Raw genomic sequence first — 20,263 nt, 5'->3', positions numbered from 1 at the left:
ACCATGCACCACAGGGATCCTGCGCTCACTGCACATCTCCGTGCTCCGAAGCCAGTCCTCTCCTCCTTTTTGCTGATTCATTTCACGTTTACTTACTTATTTTTAAATAATGTGTTTGTATTATTCCTTGAGTTTTTAGTTTTAAGCATTATGTTGACTTCTTAGTGGGGTAGAAAAAGTTTGTTTCTTTTTACTCCCCCCCACCCCCACCATGTTCCAATAGAGTAGTATATAGCTATATATAATTTTTTTAAATATTTATTTATCTTGGGGGAGAGAGCAAGCAGGGGAGCGGCAGGGAGAGGGGGACAGAAGATCTGAAGCAGGCTCTGTGCTGACAGGCTGACCGCCGAGAGCCCCGTGTGGGGCTCAGATGTACAAACTGCGAGATCGTGACCTTGGCCGAAGTCGGATGCTCAACTGACTGAGCCACCCGGGTGCCTCCCAATAGAGTTATATTTTAATGTTATTTAGCGTAATATTCATTCTTTTGTATTAGTGTTATGGAAATGCTGTTCATAGTTGAGCCATGTAATACTGTGTGATAAACTGTGACTACTTTTCCATTTTCTGTATGAAATTTAATTTTTTCCTGGCGGTTAGAATTCACATCTTTTTGTCCGCTTGCTTGCTTTTCTTACGCTTATCACTTATTCAACCCCAAATTTTGCTCTGATTCTCCAAAACTCCTTTTGAGATGTTCAGACGCATCAGGCTTCCTGGTGGTTGGCATTTTCCAGGAGTCTCCTGCGGCTGCCTGACCTACTCCAGTGTGGACAGATGGCCCTTTATTCCAAGGTACGGATGTCACTTTGCCGCATCCATTTACGATTATCTCGGTGTCCCCTTGGACTCTGCAGTTTCTTGGATCCCTTTTCCTCTTTGGTGGGTAACCCCCTCCTTTCTGTGGAGCACATCATCTGGGACTGATTTTATGAGAGGTGAATTATTTGAAGCCAAGCGTGTCTGAAAATACCCTTTCACTTGATGGATCGTTGACTGGGGATAAAATTCTCAGTTGGATATGGTTTTTCTATTTAAAAAACCCTGAATTTTGAGGTAATTTCTCCATTGCCTACCAGCTTCCAGTGTTGCTGGTGAGAAGTTGGACACCAATCTGATTTCTTCTTTGCATGTTTTCTCCCCATATAATTTCTGTTTCCTGCATATTGTTTTTCTTCTGTTTATTTTGGGCTCTAACTTCTACATTTTTTGCTAATATTTAAGTATGTGGACTAAAAACTGCTAAGACTCTTAGAGTACATGAGTCAGGCTTCTGATTATGCAGTTCTCTGTAGTATGAGCTATTGACACCTTTTTTTCTCTTCTTTTTTGGCTTTTTAAGTTTTTATTTTATTTTATTTAAAACAAGTTTTATTTTATTTTATTTTATTTTATTTTATTTTATTTTATTTTATTTTATTTTATTTTAAGTAGACTCCACACCCAATGTGGGGCCTGAACTCACAACCCTGAGATTAAGAGTTGCAGGCTCCACCAACTAAGCCAGCCAGGTGTGCCCCTGAGTTTTTATTTTAATTCTAGTTAGTTAGTATACAGTGTTACGTTAGTTTCAGGTGTACGATGTAGTGATTCAACACTTCATACATCACCCTGTGCTCATCACGACAAGTGCACTCCTTCGATTCCTCATCCCCCACCCACCTCCCCTCTGGTACCCATCAGTGTGTTCTCTGTAGTTAAGAGTCTGTTTCTTGGCTTCTCTCCTTCTCTCTCTCTCTTTTCCCTTTGCTCATTTGTTTTCTTTCTTAAATCCCACATATGAGTGAAATCATAGTGTATTTGTCCTTCTTTGACTGACTTGTTTCACTTAGCATAATACTCTCTAGCTCCACCCGTGTCGTTGCAAATGACAAGATTTCATTCTTTTTGATGGCTGAGTAGTATTTCATGGTATATATATACATTCTGCATCCATTCATCAGTCGATGGACACTTGGGCTGCTTCCAGAATTTCACTATTGTAAATAATGCTGCCATAAACAAAGGGGTTGTGTGTATCCCTTTGAATTAGTGTTATTGTATTTTTGGAGGGAAATACCTAGTAGTGAGATTGCTGGGTCATCGTTTATTTTTAACTTTTTGAGAACCTTCATACTGTTTTCCAAAGTGGCTGCAGCAGTTTTCATTCCCACCAACAGAACAAGAGGGTTCCCCTTGCTCTGTGTCCTCACCAACACCTATTGTTTCTTGAGGTTTTGATGTTAGCTCTTCTGAAAAGTGTGAGGTGATACTTTATTATAGTTTTGATTTGTATTTCCCTGATAGTAAGTGGTGATGAACATCTTTTCATGTGTCTGTGGGCCATCTGGATGCCTTCTTTGGAGAAATATCTGGTCATGTGTTTTGCCCATTTTTAAACTGGATTATTTGTTTTGGGGATGTTGCGTTTGGTAAGTTCTTTATAGATTTGGATACTAACCCTTAATCAGCTATGTCATTTGCAAATATCTTCTCCCATTCCAAAGGTCACCTTTTAGTTTTGTTGGTCATTTCCTTTGCTGTGCTTTTTATCTTGTTGTGTATTTTTGCTTTTTTTTCCCTTGCCTCGGGAGACGTATCTAGTAAGAAGTTGATGCGGCTGATGTCAGAGAAGTTACTGCCTGTATTCTCTACTAGGATTTTCATGATTTTCTGTCTCACATTTAGGGCTTTAATCCACTTTGAGTGTATCTTTGTGTATGGTGTAAGAAAGTGGTCCAGTTTCGTTCTTTTGCATGCTGCTGTCTGGTTTTCCCACCACCATTTGTTGAAGAGACTGTCTCTTGCCCATTGGATATTCTTCCCTGCTTTCCTGAAGATTAATTGACCATATAGTTGTAGGTTTATTCCTGGATTTTCTATTCTGTTCCATTGTTTTGAGGCCTTGTCACTGAGGAATTCCAATATCAGTATCCTTTCTCCTTGGGCTGCTCAGAGTCCTCAGAGAAGGTTCTCTAATCATTTGCCTGGCGCTTCATGTGCAGTCTTAGTTTCCACTCTTCTGGAACCTGAACAGGAGAAGAGGACTTGGTGGGGAGATGGGTTCACCATACTGACGTGCATTCGTTTAAATCTCCCCTGTGAACAGGATACTTCTTTAACTGTGCCTGCAGCTTCTTAATCCAGAGACTCCCTCCAGGGAATAAACTCCAGCCTTCTGCCTGGGTGGGGGAAGAGCAATTGTTGGCTGTGCCAAGGCCGGGGGAGGGAGGAACAGATCTTGGCACCTGACAATTTCTTGAAACCCTCTCAGAGAATTCTCCTTATTTTAGCCACCCCACTTCTGAGCCCCACCGCCACCAATCTGTAGCATCTAGATTGGCTCGGCTCTTGGCTTTTCCGACTACCAGTTTAGGATTCAGCTTTCTTAGCTTTGCTAAATTGGTTACACCCATCCTTTTGCTTTACAGCTTCTGAAATTTATTTGCTGCTTTTTTTCCATTTGATTCTCCTCATCCTTATGGCTTTATGTCTCAAAAAAAAAATCTTTCTACTGTTATTTTAGTAGGGTTTGGAGAGGGAGCACACTTAGATGCATATGTTCAATCTGCTATCTTCACCCAGAAGCCCAGAAAACTTTTAAATTGAGGGTAAAGAGATGCTATTCCTATTACCGAATCTTGAACATTAATCGAAGTCAGGAAATTAGCAATCAGATAGCATAAGGGTTCACAGCTCAGACCCTGGAATTAAACCTGGGATTGAACCTTATGTCTGTCACTTGCTGGTTTTCTGGCCTTTTGACATTTACCTAACCTCTCCCAGCCTCAGTATGTCTTATCTGTACAATAGAGATAATAATGTGGGTCATTTATGAGATTGAAGTACATATACATATATGATATGCTTCTTACATTGTCTAAATTCTGGAGTCTTTCTGTCACATCATTTGACTTCTCTTGGCCTTAATTTCCACATTTATAAAGCAGATAGAACAGAATAGTCTCTCTACTCACAGCTTTTACAAATCCATACAAATCTAGGATGGTAAGAATATTATAAATAAGGTTAAACATAGAACCATAGAACAAACTCTTCCCCTATTTAGTCCTCATTATATAGGTTTTTTTTTAAGTTTATTTATTTATTTATTTATTTATTTATTTATTTATTTATTAGGGGTGGGAGGGAGGGAAGGAGAGGGAGGGAGATGGAGAGAGAAAGAGAGAGAGAGAGAGAGAATGAGTGGCAGAGGGGCAGAGAGAGAGGGAGAGAGAAAATCCTAAGCAGACTTCGTGCTGTCAGCACAGAGCCTAACAAGGGGCTTGAACTCATCAACTGTGAGATCATGACCTGAGCCGAAATCGAGTTGGATGCTTAACCAACTGCGCCACCCAGGTGCCCCCATATATACTTTATCGCTTGTTTTATTCTTAAAGAGTGAAGGGAGCTATATATTTGATTTAAAAGTTTGTGTCGAGAGGGGTGCCTGGGTGGCTCAGTGGGTTCAGCACCCAACCCTTGGTTTTGGCTCAGGTCATGACCCCAGGGTCATGGGAGCACGTGTAGAACATGCCTAAGATTCCCTCTCTCTTCCGTTGCCCTTCTCCCCCACTCTCTGTCTCCAGTTAAAAAAAAAAAAAGTTTGTGTGGAGATAGTTCTAGGTAGTAATTATTTTGTTGCAACAAAATTGTCTATGAAGATTGATTGTACAAATGGTTTATAAAAATATGACAGCCAGACCACATTTCAATCTTTGATAGTCATGTAATATATTCATAAAAGAAAGTACTGACCTTTATCAGCAAGATCTTCCTTTCCATAATGAATACAGGGGCATATGTAATGGAAAAGAAGAATTTCTCTGACATCTTTCAGTAATTAGTAGAATTGTAGATTTATCACCCTTAGAAAAAGGATGGCAGATTGAATATTCTGTCTTATCTCCTTGTCTAATATTTTTCTTATTTTATTTTAGTTTTATTAATTTGTTATTATTTATATATATAATTTAGTTATTTATTTGTTTATTACTTTCTAATAATTAGAAGAAGGCCAGTAGAATATATACATTCCCGCTGAATGATCCATTTTGGAGTCCACCATATCGAATGATATCAAGACTCTTCTAATTCTTTGAAAAGTTCAGGTGGAAATTGATTATGTAATATTGTTCATGAAACTTTAAGGGACTAAGGATGTTCCCTTGATGTAGATTGGATCAGTGCCTGGGTGCCGTAGAGTTACCACCAATGTTTTTGAATTCTTATTCATACCAAGCAGAGCCTATGGACTGGATACGTGACACTCCTTAGTATTTTTCAAATATTTGTTAATGTTATATAATTCATTTAAAGCCATTAAAACATTTTTTTCAGGGTGAATTTTGTTGACAAATGTTTTCTAAAAGTTTGAGAATTATTTACTTGGTGAAATGGGCACTTGATCTGGAATATGCATCTTTGAATGACCATAAACATTGCTTTTATATATAAAGGGTAAAGACTCCACCCTGGGTTGACCATTTAACTACTTGTGTGGCTCATTTACTTTTCCTCACTTGAAAAATGGAGATAATAATACAACCTGTATTTATTCCTCCAGGAATTTTGTGAGTCTCAAGCACACTGAAGAAACCAGATATGTTGAATGTACTAGATGTCACTGTGATGACAGATATTATCACAATTGTCCACATGATGATTTGAAGCATAATGAGAGAATTGGAAAAACCAAAAAGATTCACCTACCTTCCTACCTCAGGGTTAGGGAATCAGGTTCATGTTTCTTGATTTTTAGGTGCTTAAAAGTTTAGTTTTTGTTGTTTACTTCAGTAATAATTTATTTTAAAAATAGAAGCAACATTTCTGGGTTAGCATGACAGAACGAGTAGATGCAGAAATCTCCACCTTCTGTTTTAAATGCATAGGAATGAGATAAAATATTAAAGAATATATATAATCACATTCAAAAACAACTGGATTTTATTATTTTTATTTTTATTTTTTAAAATATAATTTATTGTTAAGTTAGCTAACATACAGCATATACAGTGTGCTCTTGGCTTCGGGAGTAGATTCCCATGATTCATCAATTACATTTAACACCCAGTGCCCATCCCAACAAGTGCCCTCCTCAACGCCCATCACCCATTTCCCCCTCCCTCCGCCCTTCCCCATCAACCCTCAGTTTGTTCTCTGTGTTTAAGAGTCTCTTACAAAGAGAAACACATAAAACAAACCAAACAAAAAAACGGAAAACAAACAAAAAAAAAGAGTCTCTTATTGTTTGCCTCCTTCTCTGTTTGTAACTATTTTTTTTCCCTTCCCTTCGCCCATGGTCTCCTGTCAAGTTTCTCACATTCCACATGAGTGAAAACATATGGTAATCTGTTTTTCTCTGATGGATTTATTTCACTTAGCATAATACCCTCCAGTTCCATCCACGTTGCTGCAAATGGCAACATGTCGGTCTTTTTCATTGCTGAGTAGTATTCCATTGCGTATATAAACCACATCTTCTTTATCCATTTGCCAGTTGATGGACATTTAGGCTCTTTCCATAGTTTGGCTATTGTTGAAAGTGCTGCTATAAACATTGGGGTACAAGTGCCCCTATGCATCAGCACTCCTGTATCCCTTGGGTAAATACCTAGCAGTCCTATTGCTGGGTCATAGGGAATTCTATTTTTAATTGTTTGAGGAACCTCCACACTGTTTTCCAGAACGGCTGCACCAGCTTGCATTCCCACCAACTCTGCAAGAGGGTTCTCCTTTCTCCACATCCTCACCAACGTCTGTTGTTTCTTGACTTGTTAATTTTAGCCACTCTGACTGGTGTGAGGTGGTATCTCAGTGTGGTTTTGATTTGTATTTACCTGATGATGAGCGATGTTGAGCATCTTTTCATGTGTCTGTTGGCCATCTGGATGTCTTCTTTGGAAAAGTGTCTATTCATGTCTTCTGCCCATTTCTTCACCTGATTATTTGTTTTCCGGGTATTGAGTTTGATAAGTTCTTTACAGATTTTGGATACTAACCCTTTGCGCATTATGTCATTTGCAAATATCTTCTCCCATTCTCTTGGTTGCCTTTTAGTTTTGTGATTGTTTCGTTTGCTGTCAGAAGCTTTTTATCTTGACGAGGTCCCAGTGGTCCTTTTTTTTTTAAAGTTTATTTATTTATTTATTTATTTTTGAGAGAGAGAGAGAGAGAGAGAGCACATGAGTGGGGGAGTGGCAGAGAGAGGAGGAGAGAGAGAATCTGAAGCAGGCTTTGCCCTGTCAGTGCAGAGTCGAATGTGGGTCTTGATCTCATGAACCGTGAGATCATGACCCGAGCCAATATCAAGAGTCAGATGCCCAACCGAATGAGCCACCCAGGTGCCCCCAGACATACTCTTATTCAACAAACTTCTGTGGGGTGCCCACTACAGTCTTTGCACTACCTGACTAGGCACTGGGTCTATGGGGTGAGAGAGCCAATCTCTGTTCTTAAGCTGGGGAGATGGACAAGAAGGTCAATGCTAACAAAAGAGTGGAATTAGTCGCATATAGGGCAGCATGGATCCCAGCCTTGAAGATCAGGGAATGTGATGTTTGAATCCAATAGTACTGTTGATCATCAAACAAAAGTAGGCGGTGTTGAGGGAAGGGAGGAAGGATGTTCTAATCAAAGGGAATGGCACACGCACACACACACAGAGAACGTCTGAAGTGCTGACAAGTTGGGATGGTTGCAGAGGATGGCATCAGTGAGTGTAGAAGCTCGACCACAGTAGGATCTTGTCTCTGCAGCTGAAGATTTCGAACTTCATCTGGGAGCGACGGGAAACCGCTGACACACAAAATAGTACGCTCGCCTTCTGGAGTGCAGAAAAGGCAATTTCCACTCCGACCTCGGTGGAAAGACAATTGGTAGGAAGCGCAGGACGCTGATGGTGTACGGCCTGAGCTTGAGCCTGAGCTGTGTGGTGCCGCATCCCCAGATACGTCAGTCCGCGTCTTACGTACCGGTATAGCAGGCCTGATAGGGGTCGATTTGCCCTGGGAACTTAGCCAACTCCCGAGAGAGAGAATTCACTCTAAGAGAAGGTGAGTTTGGTATCACACGTTAGTGGTGGAAGGGAAGAAGTGAGTCCGAGATAACAGGATGCCTCTTACTTCTACGTAGTCCCTGGCCGAACTTCCCCATGAACTCCTGTCTGGGAAGACCGTGGCATGAGAGCAAGGAGGTGCTCCTGTGGTATTCCTCAACAGGGCGGAACACACAGAAAGAGACACGCTTCCTCACTGCCCCTCCTCATGTTGCTCCAGAAGCCAGTCTCACTCTGCCATGGTCAAAATCTGCGGCACCCAGCCGAGGTGGCTGCAGAGGAAGGGCATCTTGGAGGCACAAGATAAGGCAAGCCACGGTGATGCCTGGGAGAGGCATTCGTCCATAGCGGAAGTGGCAGGCACGTCTTCCGTTTGAGTTCGTAGTCAGTGGGAGTGGCATGTAAATGGACTCAGTGACATGTACGGGGAGTGCTGTAGCATCTAGCAGAAGAGGGCAGAATAGAAGAAGGAGAAAACGTTAGCTGGCTGGCTTTTCGTTAGCGCTCAAGGGGTACCCCCATGAGGACACAGGTAAAATTGGCCTGAGGTGTGGGGACCCCCTTGTCTCTTTACAATGACAAATGAGGGCGAGAACCAGCAAAACGCGAACTGAAGAGACTAGGCCTGAACCACTTTCTCCCAGATAAGCTGCTCAAATTCCCAGAATATGAGTCCCTGGCGACTTCACATCGCTTACTGTAAAAGTGTAAGAGGTTAGGTTACTCCCCAGGCTCGAGAACAAGAGCCCAATGGCTCCCGGAGATAGTACGTCCCTCATCCAAAAGGAAACCTGGCCGGTAGCTTGCCTCCAGCTAATCTTCCACATTTCTGCAAACTAGGCGCTTCGGTTTTATCGTTGCCTTTACAGAGAGCGGAGTCGGATTTTCATGATTCTTCATGACCTTGTTCTCTCTGCTGTAACAGCCACGGCCAGAGCCAAAACGGACCCGTTCACAGAGAACAAGCAATTTTGTCTGATCCTCGTTCTTCGTGTTGAAATTGCAATTGCGTTAGTGTGACTGACAGGTTCTCCAAAGAGATTCAGTGAGATCCTCCGTCAGGTTCACCAGGAAACAGAAGGTTTCGAGTAGGCGTGTCTGGCTGGTCTCCCCAAAGGGCTCGGTAACAACACATCAAAAGACTGCTGAATTCTTATTTCCCATCAGAAAAAATATCAAAGCCCATGTGAAATCTGGGAGTGTTTGGAGGGCAGATGGTATTAGCCTAGTAGTAAACACATTTTTGGCTGCTTCTTTTTTTCTCCCTGGTTGCTATGTTTAATGTGCTGAGAGAAAGCTGTTTGCTTGCAGAATCTTATTATAGAGCAGAAATATACTTGTTCCAGAGAAGAGGAATTTAATTGGTTCCAAGTCAAATGATGCTAACAGGTGTCACCTCACCAACCCAGGACTTAAAATGGGTTATTATAAAAAGGACGAATACCTAGTTGTCTGGCTGTCGCTCCCGCCTGTTATGCAAGACTGCCCGCCCCTGTAATGTTCCTCCTGATTATTTCCAGCAACTTGAGGAGGTGGCTCATATGTACCCATGCACAAGTCCTGTTGGCTACCGCAGCGCCTGCAATTTTCTTGCTCTTTCGGCTTGAGCTGCTCTCCGCTATTATTTGCTACCGAGGCCTGCACCACTTAATGCAAACTGCAGGTTAAGCCTCCGTTGGTGTTGCTGCTTCGGCCAGGCTCTGTGACACTGGAAGGAAGGAACACTGCTGGTTCCCCGGAGGTGCCGAGGTCCGTGAGAATCTCTCTGTCCCGTTCAGCGCTACACACGGTGGAGGTTAAATTGTTAAAAGAGTTCCGGGGTTTTCACGCGTGGCCCTCTCTCTCCGCTAGGACCCGGACTCTGAGCTGTAGTGAAGCAGGATGGGAAGTATGTGGGCACAGTGGCCGCGAGAATGTGCCTCTCACCACAGCGACATCATTGAGGTGGACCCCAGCTGCTGTGCTCCGAAATCAAAATCACATTTTAAACAGAAGCTATGCCTGCCATGGGCTGCTCCCAGTCAGTTATAAGCATGGTGGGGGGGGATACGAAGGCTGACTCCTCCCTGGGAGACGGGGACCGTCTCTGACGCACCACTGTGACCTGAGGCTTCCTAATAGCCTGCTCAAACTATCCCGAGAACTGGATTGCAGTTCTAGTATCTGAGATGCTTCTACCCAACCTCCCTTCCCTTTTTCCCTGTCTCTTTCTCTTGCTGTGTGATGACTCTCTCAGTTTCCCCTCCTCCCTCTGTATTTTCTTTCCCAGGCATTTCCCCTAATATACTTTTCTTCTGCACGTTTAGTCCCGTCTTGGCATCTGCTTCTCATGGGACCAGCGAATCTGTGTTATGTGCAGTGGAATGACTATTCTCCCTGTTGCCGAAACACACGTATCTTCTTGACCACCTCCCTTCAGAGGAGTGTTCTATCCCAGGCGGTGTCTAGATCCTTTGGAGTAGATTTGACCTTGACCTCAACCTCCTCCACTCATGTTTGCTGGACATGCTCGGACACGTCCGAGTCTCAGTAGGAGATGCGATATGATGGAGGCTTGGACTGAGCCCCTTGCTCTACATTCTGGAGCATCTATTATGATACTTTGTGGGTTCGATGCGTGGCTAGAGAACAAATAAATACAAGAAACTATCCCTGACTTTGAGGTGAAAATCCAGTTAGTGAGACAAAAATCACACATGTACCACAAGTGTTTAAGAATACAGATAATAGGGGCGCCTGGGTGGCGCAGTCGGTTAAGCGTCCGACTTCAGCCAGGTCACGATCTCGCGGTCCGTGAGTTCGAGCCCCGCGTCGGGCTCTGGGCTGGTGGCTCAGAGCCTGGAGCCTGTTTCCGATTCTGTGTCTCCCTCTCTCTCTGCCCCTCCCCCGTTCATGCTCTGTCTCTCTCTGTCCCAAAAATAAATAAACGTTGAAAAAAAAAAAAAAAGAATACAGATAATAAAGAGGAGGTCTGAGTGGCTCAGCCGGTTAAGCGTCTGACTCTTGATTTCATCTCAGGTCATGATCTCACAGTTCATGGGTTCAAGTCCCACATCGGGCTCTGTGCTGATAGTGCTGAACCTACTTGGGATTCTCTCTCTCCCTCCCTCTGGCTCTCCCCTGCTTGCACACACACACACACACTCTCTCTCTCTCAAAATAAATAAATAAACATTTAAAAAATTTTTAAAAAGAATACAGATAATAATCATTACTTTTTCCAGGACACGGACACAACTTCAAGAAATAGGGTTTCCTCTTTCTCTGGGCTTGTACTTAGGTGTTTGGGATAATGAAAAAGAATAGCAGAGAGTGGTTTCTTTCCTTCTGAGCAGCTCCATGACGAGCTGGATGTGAAGATGTGAAGGTGAGAAAGACACCGTCATCATCATATTCATTACCATGATGTGTTAAGAGCTTATCACCTTTCATCAGGCCTTACTGATTTCTTACTGATTTTTTCCCATTGTGTCATAGACTTGACACAAAACTCATGGGCTGACATGAGGTGTTCACTTTTTACTTTCCATACTAAAAAGGTGGATGGAAATGGGGAATAAGTTGAACAAGCTAGGTGAGCTGCTAACCAGGCACAAGAACTCAACATTAATTCTCAAAGAGTACTGTTTTACACCTAAGAATGTATGGTGGTGGTGAGCGGGCGGAGGGGATATAAATGCTAATTAGATCGTTGGTATCAGTGTCAAGGTGAATATTATTCAGTTGGCATTTTTGGCCCTTGGCTAAAGTCTACAGTAATAGGCATAGAGATAATGTCAAAGATTTTTAAATACGTCTTCTTGTTGATGGGCAGAGCAGCACCTTGAAAGAAAGTTGATATGGCGTGAATGCTGTCAAATCAAGGGGATTGCTCACAGAAAGGAAAATATCAGCAGACTTTAAGGAAGGCTGATTGAAAGGGATGCATTTGCTTTGGCACTGAGGTTTGAAATCTTGTTATTTTCAGTTTCTTAAATGAGAGACAGTAATGTTGATTTTTTTTTTTTTTAACAGATCTGAAGATCTCTAGATCCTTAGGCATTTGAATACATGCCAGGTAACTGGGTGGCTTGCATATTTTTCTGGAGAGATTAGGTCAAACTAATAACAAGCTAAATTCTCAACGTAACCCCAGTCTCTGATGACATCACAGGATAAGCCACTAATATGCAGAAGCTTCTGCAGGCTCTATCCGGGAATTTGTCAATGTACTGGGCATAGTCGTCCCTGGTATAAATTGGATAAACTTAAATGGGACAACCAAGTAAACAAATTGAACTGACTCATTATTAAGTGGTAGGATTATCCCTCCAAGTTACATTGAAAGTGACCAGTTCGACCAAAATGACAGTGTTGGTGAGCTGTTCTAGAATATGTTAACATTTCCCCATTGTATTTAATGTTTTACATATTGTAGAGCTAATTCTGTGTTGAATAATGTAAGAAAATAAATGCTTGTCCCCTAAGCACGAAACCAAATACATCGTATAGTATGAATTTGATTCTACATGCATCAAAAAAGATACAGGTTTTTCAAGTATCAGATTCCTTTACCAAAAATATCTTGGGAATTTGAGATTGTATCAGTGCAGCCTGAATGTGAATAAAGAGTAGTAGAGAGGATTCCCCCCCCCCCACCCCTTTGGATGGTGAGATTAGGGGCTGATATAAATTTTCTTTACGATTTAATATTTTCAATTTTTCTATAATAAATATATAACTTTTTAATTGCCCACAAAATAATTTTGAGTGGTCAAAAAAAGGTATGGGTGTGGCTTGGTGACTAAGAAAACACTCCCAGCATTTAAAACGATCTGGCAAGGGCCAGACAAAATCTGACTACATTCAAGAGGTTTGCCAGATGGCAACAGATAATTGCCAATGTTCGATTGCACTGTAATTATTATATACTATCTGTCACTTCACCAAGCTATCTTTTTACAAGGCATGTGGTGACAGAATGTTGTATTAACATTATCTAGCATTGGGTCTGTGTTGAAAATGAAGAAATGGAATGGAAAGTCTTTCTTTTAGTAACGTCTCTGGAGTAGGAGGAACAGTGGGGTGAGATTTGACTCTGAACCCAACCACACGAAGAATTTTGCGTGATAAGCCTTCTGGGGATGCATTATTTCGACTGACCCTAACTGGGAATTCAGAGGGGCATTTGCTCTATTCTCTATAAAGAAGGGATTTGCTGAGCAAACACGATTGCTGGGGTCCCATGCTTTCGAGTCCAGTTAAATATTTCAAGGAGCTCCATTGACCTCTAGACATCTGAACTGTTGATTGTAAACTCATCTTAACAGCCTAGTTTTCATTGGTGTTTATATTTGAGTTATACAATTCTATTTCTTAAGGACAGATTCCATAACTTACGGTTTCCTCATTTCAATGCACTCTCCTTTTACCCCCTAGGTCTCTCCAAAGGACTGAGTTTTGCAGTATGGGTTTACTGCAGTATTGGTTTACTGACAGAGATATATAAACCAGGGCTTCCACAGCTGTTTCAGATGAAACTGTATATTAATGTGTAAACTTCCAAAATACAGCTTAGCTGGAGTCTTATGCAGAGCAGGTGACTGAAGAGATCAGTTTCACCGCCTGGGGTATGGTCAGTTTTGAAGGCGCCAGAGATGCCCGTTGAATTCTGGTGCCTGTGCGGTTTGGGATGTGCGTGTGCAAGACAGAAAAGTCTTCGCATTTCTAATAGTTAAGGATGGGGGTGGCAAAGAGAAGTCATATTTTGACACCCTCACATGCTGCGTAAGAGGAGCGACCAATTTCGGCATCCATCTGTTAATATCAGTCTATTGCTCTTGGTTTATTAGGTTTCAAACACGTTAGAGATACTCATGAAGATCCAAAAGATGAATTAAAAATCCACATCAATTGCACCTAAAGTCAACTGGAAGAGAGGACTTTAAGTCCCTGGGCGGGGGGTGGGGGGGGTGCGTGGGTAATACAAATCGGCAGCCAAAGGAATAGAGTCTTAGTCAACATATTTCTGTATTCCCCCTAAGCACAAATAGCCTCAAACCTTTGAAGGTTGTTCCTCTGAGATGTTTCATCAGTGACATCACAGTGCTTGCCACCTCCCTCAGGCTACATTAGGTCCTGCCCAGAGTCTGGGACTCCAGAGAGCCTGGGAGACGAGCAGGAGTTGGAGCCCAAGTTGGAGAAAGAGAAGAAGCCTATCCCAGCCACTTGTGTCCTTGACCCTCCTCAGGTGACAGCAGGATTTTTATACTTAGCATAGTGTGTGTGTGTGTGTGTGTGTGTGTGTGTGTGTACAAGTTGCAAATGAGAAGCACTGAGGCATGTTTACATTTCTTAATGAAACAGGCAATACCTATTAGACATAGTATTTTTTAAGATGTAGAGAGTATTATTTATCCTTGCTTTCCTTTTTTTCCCTCTCCTGGTATGTGTTTTCTCCCTTTCTAATTCTCAAAGCCTCCATTCAAAGAAAGTCAATGTCAGTTTATTCAGAGCTTTTCTGGTTTTTATTTCACCCATATGGCAATCACTTTGGATCGTATGGTGCGATCTTGACTCCTGGGAAGACTTACGAGGCCAAAATTGTCTTTGTGGGTAACAGCAGAAAAACGGAAGGTTGCTAATCTCAATTTCTGCCTAACTTTGGTATAAATGTGTGTGAAAGTCAAGTGCGCTTCTTACTATTAGCATATGTGTTGATTAAATTGGGTTCATTAGAAATTCTCGGCTTAACTCTTTGTGCTTTATTCATTTAAATACAAATATTTAAGTTCACCGTCAAAGCGCAAAAAATAGTAAGAGGTAAACTGTAGGAAATAAAGAAGTATACGAGGTGGCCCATCAATTCAGACACTACTGAGAAAAAAATGTAAAGAATCATTGAGCATAATTTGAACAATAATTATAAAGCGACACCTATATATTGTCACCCAGGTCAAGAAAGAGATCATTGCTGACACCCCAGAAATCCATTCCCACTCATCTCTCCCTTCTGCCCTACCATAGGTAATCACCACCTTGATTGCTGAGATCATCTTGTTCATGCTTTTCTTTATAATTTTACCATCGATCTCAACGTTCTTTTTTTTTAAAGCAGTTTTTTTTTTTAACATTTATTTATTATTGAGAGACAGAGAGACAGAGTGTGAGCAGGGGAGGGGCAGAGAGAAGGAGACAGAACCCGAAGCAGGCTCCAGGCTCCGAGCTGTCAGCACGGAGCCTGACGTGGGGCTCGAACTCGCAAACCGTGAGATCGTGACCTGAGCCGAAGTCGGACACTTAACCGACTGAGCCAGCCAGGCACCCCTCAACATTCTTAAACGATAGGATTACATTCCTTGTTTTGGGTTTTGTATTAACGGAGTCGTATTCTAAGTTTCTTTTGTAAATTCTTCTTTGGCCCGAGGGTTATATTTGTGAGATCCACATATCTTATTGAGAATTCAAATGTGTGAAAATACCCCAGTTCACCATCTTTTCTGCTGTTGATGAACACCTGAGTTTCTTCCAGCTTGGGGATATTACGAAAATGTTGCTGTGAATATTCTTGGCTGTGTATCCTGGTGCATACGTGCTTGAGTTTCTAGAGTAGAAGTGAAATGGCTGGAGAATAGAGAATTAGCACTATCAGCCTTAATAAAAAAATGTCCAACCGTTTTCCCAAAGTGTTGAAGATGTACACAAACTTGGCGTAGTCAGGGCAGTTAACTGCAGTCATAACCCCTTCTTGTATCACTCCTGTGTAGTAACCACATTCTAACAACTACCAGCAGCCTGGCAGTTCTAGTTTGGCCTCTACCTTGCTGTGTGTCATGGCACAAACAACCTAACTTCTCTCTCAAAGTCAGTTTCTCAGCTGGAATAGTGGGACACATAAAAATCGTGGTGATGTTTGCCTGAGTGGTAAAGGTCACAGAGTTGTGAAGGTCACACCGACAGAGCTGTGGCCAGCTTTCAATAATATGTTCTGAGTATGTTGCTCTTGGGCCAGTCTCCATGAATCCTTTCTTTTCTTTTCTTTTAATTTTATTTTTTAAGTGTTCTATTTTTAAAATTAATTAGTTAATTAAAATTAATCCAAGTTAGTTAGCATTTAGTGCAACAATGATTTCAGGGATAGACTCCTTAGTGCCCCTTACCCATTTAGCCCATCTCCCCTCCCACAACCTCTCCAGAGGTTTGTTCTCCATATATGAGTCTCTTATATTTTGTCCCCCTCCCTGGTTTTATATTATTTTTGCTTCCCTTCCCTTGTGTTCACCTGTTCTGTGTCTTAAAGTCCTCGTATGAGTGAAGTCATGTGATATTTGTCTTTCTCTGACTAATTTCACTTAGCATAATACCCTCCAGTTCCATCCACGTAGTGGCAAATGACCATGAATCCCTTCTTTTAAGAGGTTAATCTAGTAAGCACATTTGGTGGGACAGTGATTTTGCCCTCACTGAATCGGGTTGATCATTATAAATAGAGTCTCTGTCTCTCTCTTTTTTGCATATCTCTGTATTTCTTCAACATGTACCCAAATTAGTATTCATACCAGGATTTAATTTTATTTAAAAATTCATAGAGGGGCACGTGGGTGGCCCAGTCGGTTAAGCGTCCGACTTCAGCTCAGGTCTTGATCTCACTGCTAGGCTCCTGAGTTTGAGCCCTGCGTTGCCTGGAGCCAGCTCCGGATTTTGTATCCCCGCCTTTCTTTCTGCCCCTCCCCCACTAGCACTCTGTCTCTGTCTCTCGCTGCCTCTCTTTCTCTCTCTCTTTCTCAAAAAACAAAACAAAACAAAACAAAAAACCCGAAAAACCTTTTAAAAAATTCATAGAGAAGAGCGTGCCTATGATTCTCTTTCCTTTGCCTCCTGGCTTCCTGCCTGGACTTATCACCTTCCCGTTCCTGTATGGTCTTGTGTATATTCTAACACCTCTCTCTACTTCTGTTATCCATTCATTTTCTTCATTTTACTTTCTCCTTCAAGCAAATCTGTGTAAAGAGTTTCATTGACAATTTACTGTAGTCTTCATGTGGAGGGCCAAAAGATGGATAAGAATTAAAAGAAAAATGATACAAAAACCAGTGTTTATCAGCTATTTTTTTTAAACCAAGATTGAACAACCCACTGGCTGTCACCAGCTGATTTGAACTTGTATGTTAATTATACTATTACATACTATGAAGAATGATTATTTAGTTCATTTGTATAGTTAATAATTTGGTCCATTAATAATACAATAAACACAGTAATTAGAAATCGTAATTCACTCTGGTTAGATAGTTAAGAGTGCCATTCAGGGTCAAAACTTACTAACAACCCTTCCTACTCCCCGAACTCCCACCCTTAACAAAATAAACAAAACACTCCTTCCCCCTAAACGTCTTCCCTTTGGAGTATCAAAAATTTTAGTATCTAGATATCTAGAATTTTATCTTTAGTCTTTAATTTCATTTGGTTTGCACAAAGTGCCAATTATGCCCCCTCGCGAAGGTAATAATCTGATTGACTACATTGCGTGAGTTCTCAAAGTTTGATTTCCCGCATGTACTATCTTACAAGCTATAAAGATACCATCCCTGCTCTTTGAAGTGTTTACAATATAGGCACATCCTGCACTTGACTAAAAATAGCTGGCACAAGCCCTTTTTGAAATAGAAGTACCCATGAGGTTAACACTTGCTCTTTTGGCTGAGTGCCTGCTATGCGAGGGACTTCTGGTTGACCCCAGTGGGCTCTATGCCCAACGTAGGGCTTGCAAGAGGCCACGCAGCTGCTGCAAATGCTTCATATGCTTTCACAGGGTTAGGCGAAGACCTGTGGTGGCCTGAAACTCGAGAGATTATGGCATCCTACTTCTATATGCAATTCAGTGCAAGAACAGATACTAAACCATACCACTTTGGGGGTTTTATTTTGTTTCGGTGACCTGGCTTGTTGGTATTCTAAGAAAAGCAAGCGCGCGCGCACACACACACACACACATATTGAAGAGAGAAAATAGAATATTTTGTGTTTTATCCAAAGCATCTGTACGTTCATCACAGGAAAAAACAATCAGGACTTTGTTGGATTTTTTGACATTAGGTAGCAAAACCAGGTTCTCTTTATTAGTCAGGGTTCTTCAGAGAAATAGAAGCAATAGGGTGTGTGTGTGTGTATGTATGTATGTGTAGGACCTACGTCTAGATGTTCATATTGAGATGGATATAGATAGATATATAGATAAAATTGGCTTATGTGATTATGGAGGCCAACAAGTCCAAAGTCTACAGGGGAGGTCAGCCGGCTGGAGAGCCAGGAAGAAATGTGGCTCTAGTCCAAAGATAGTCTGGAGGCTAGAAACTTAAGATGAAGGTATTGGCAGGGTTGATCTCTTCTGAGGCCTCTCTCCTTGGCTGGTAGGCGGCTGCCTTCCCTGCCTTCACATGGTCTTCATTTGTACATGTCTGCGTCCACATGTCCTCTTCTCAGAAGAACACCAGTCATAATGGGTTAAGGCCCATCTTGATGGGCTCCTTTAAACTGAAGTACCTTTTGAAGGACCCTATCTCCAAATACAGTCCCACACTGAGGTACTGGGTGTCAGGATTCCAACACAGGAATTTTGTTGGGGACACAGTTCGGCCCCTAACACTCTCCTCTTCCACAGTGAGGAAAGCATGCTCATTAATCTTCCATGTTCTCTGTGTAACTTTCCATTAGGTGAGGACAAGCAGGACATCTGTGGTGCGCCCTCAGGAGTCTGCCTTCAGTTCTCACCGAGCCAACTCAGAATGGGGATATCCACTCGAGAGCTGTTCCTCAACTTCACTATTGTCCTGATTACCGTTATTCTCATGTGGCTCCTTGTGAGGTCCTATCAGTACTGAGAAGCCATGTCACGCTCCTGGGATTGACTGCATCTCTCCAGAGCTGCCTGCCATATGCCCTGAGCTCCCATTGCTGTCATGGGATGCCTCTCTTGGCACCCCAAGGCACTTCTGACCCTCCCTCACGATATCCAAGGTGCCTCCAGTGTTAGGATCAATTGTGGGTACTCTAAAGATGCTGTTCTCAAGGGCTGCTAAGTATTTGCCAGTGAGCATTAGATTTACTCCTCAACTCTTCCTGCAGATGTGTTAGACAAGCCACAAGGTTAAAACTAAATGATTCATGATGATGTAGAATTGTAACAAGCCCCTGATCTGTCCTACCCACACATCCCTTCGACCCACACTGTCTGCAACCAAACTCTAAATCAACTCACCAGAAGAAAGAAATGTTAGAGGAAGTCGTTGTCAACCCCTATAGCTATCATGTGAATAAAGTTAACTCAACCACAAAATGACTTTGGGAATTTATTTTAGCTTCTGTTTGTGATGCTGCATTTGACCCTTGGCTGGGATCGAAGTGACACGTGTTACAGTATCTCTAGCATATGAGATAAACCCAGATGCTCGAACTGCTGAGGACTGGGAATCAAGTCAATTAGGATTTGTCACATTTCAGAGAATTCTGTTGATTCGGTGTTTCTCCAACTTTCTCTCTAAACTAGTCCCAAGGGCAGAGGGAGATTAAATTCCACTCAGAGGTCTGGGGCATGGCCTGAAGTGTCCACTTAAAGCACAGAATTTCTTTGAAGTCTTGTGTTTTACCTTTAAAATTCACAAACAATATATATTGTACCCTGTAAATCCCTTTGTTTGTTTTAATATAAGGAAAGTTATTTGCCACTGAGTAAAACTAGAACATGAAGCAAGTATCTAAGAGAAGCGTACTCCAGTTCGCTTATTGTCATTATGCACATAGAGCTAGTCATTCATAAACCGCAGCTGTAACAAGGGGGAAAATTGAAAATGCAAATTTACATATGTGCTTATGAAATAGACATTTTTTAAACATGTTGCTAGAAAGCCCCATCCTAGAGAGACCACATTTGTTCTTTGGCCAATTCCGAGGTGACCATGGAGAAAAGGAATGTTGATGAACCTTGTGTCTCACAGCTCCCTCATGAAGGCGCTCCTGGCCGAGAATTCAGCCCATCTCTGAGGCAACACCTGCCTGGCATTGTGGTCCTCAGCCCTGGCCACACGGTTTATGTACTCACGGGAGATTTTTCAAAATATTTATGCAAGGTCCTCTTCAGACCAATTAAATCAAAGTCTCAGAGGATTGGGGCGCCTGGGTGGCTCAGTGGTTAAGCGTCCAACTCCGGATTTCGGCTCAGGTCATGATCTCACTGTTCGCGAGTTCGAA

This window comes from Lynx rufus, unplaced genomic scaffold (genome assembly GCF_022079265.1).
Source record: "Lynx rufus isolate CCGP_SWC_20201006 ecotype Redwood Valley unplaced genomic scaffold, mLynRuf1.p SCAF_9, whole genome shotgun sequence".
NCBI classification, from domain to species: domain Eukaryota; kingdom Metazoa; phylum Chordata; class Mammalia; order Carnivora; family Felidae; genus Lynx; species Lynx rufus.
The sequence above is the reverse complement of the archived record's forward strand: the minus strand, read 5'-3'. Positions refer to the sequence as shown.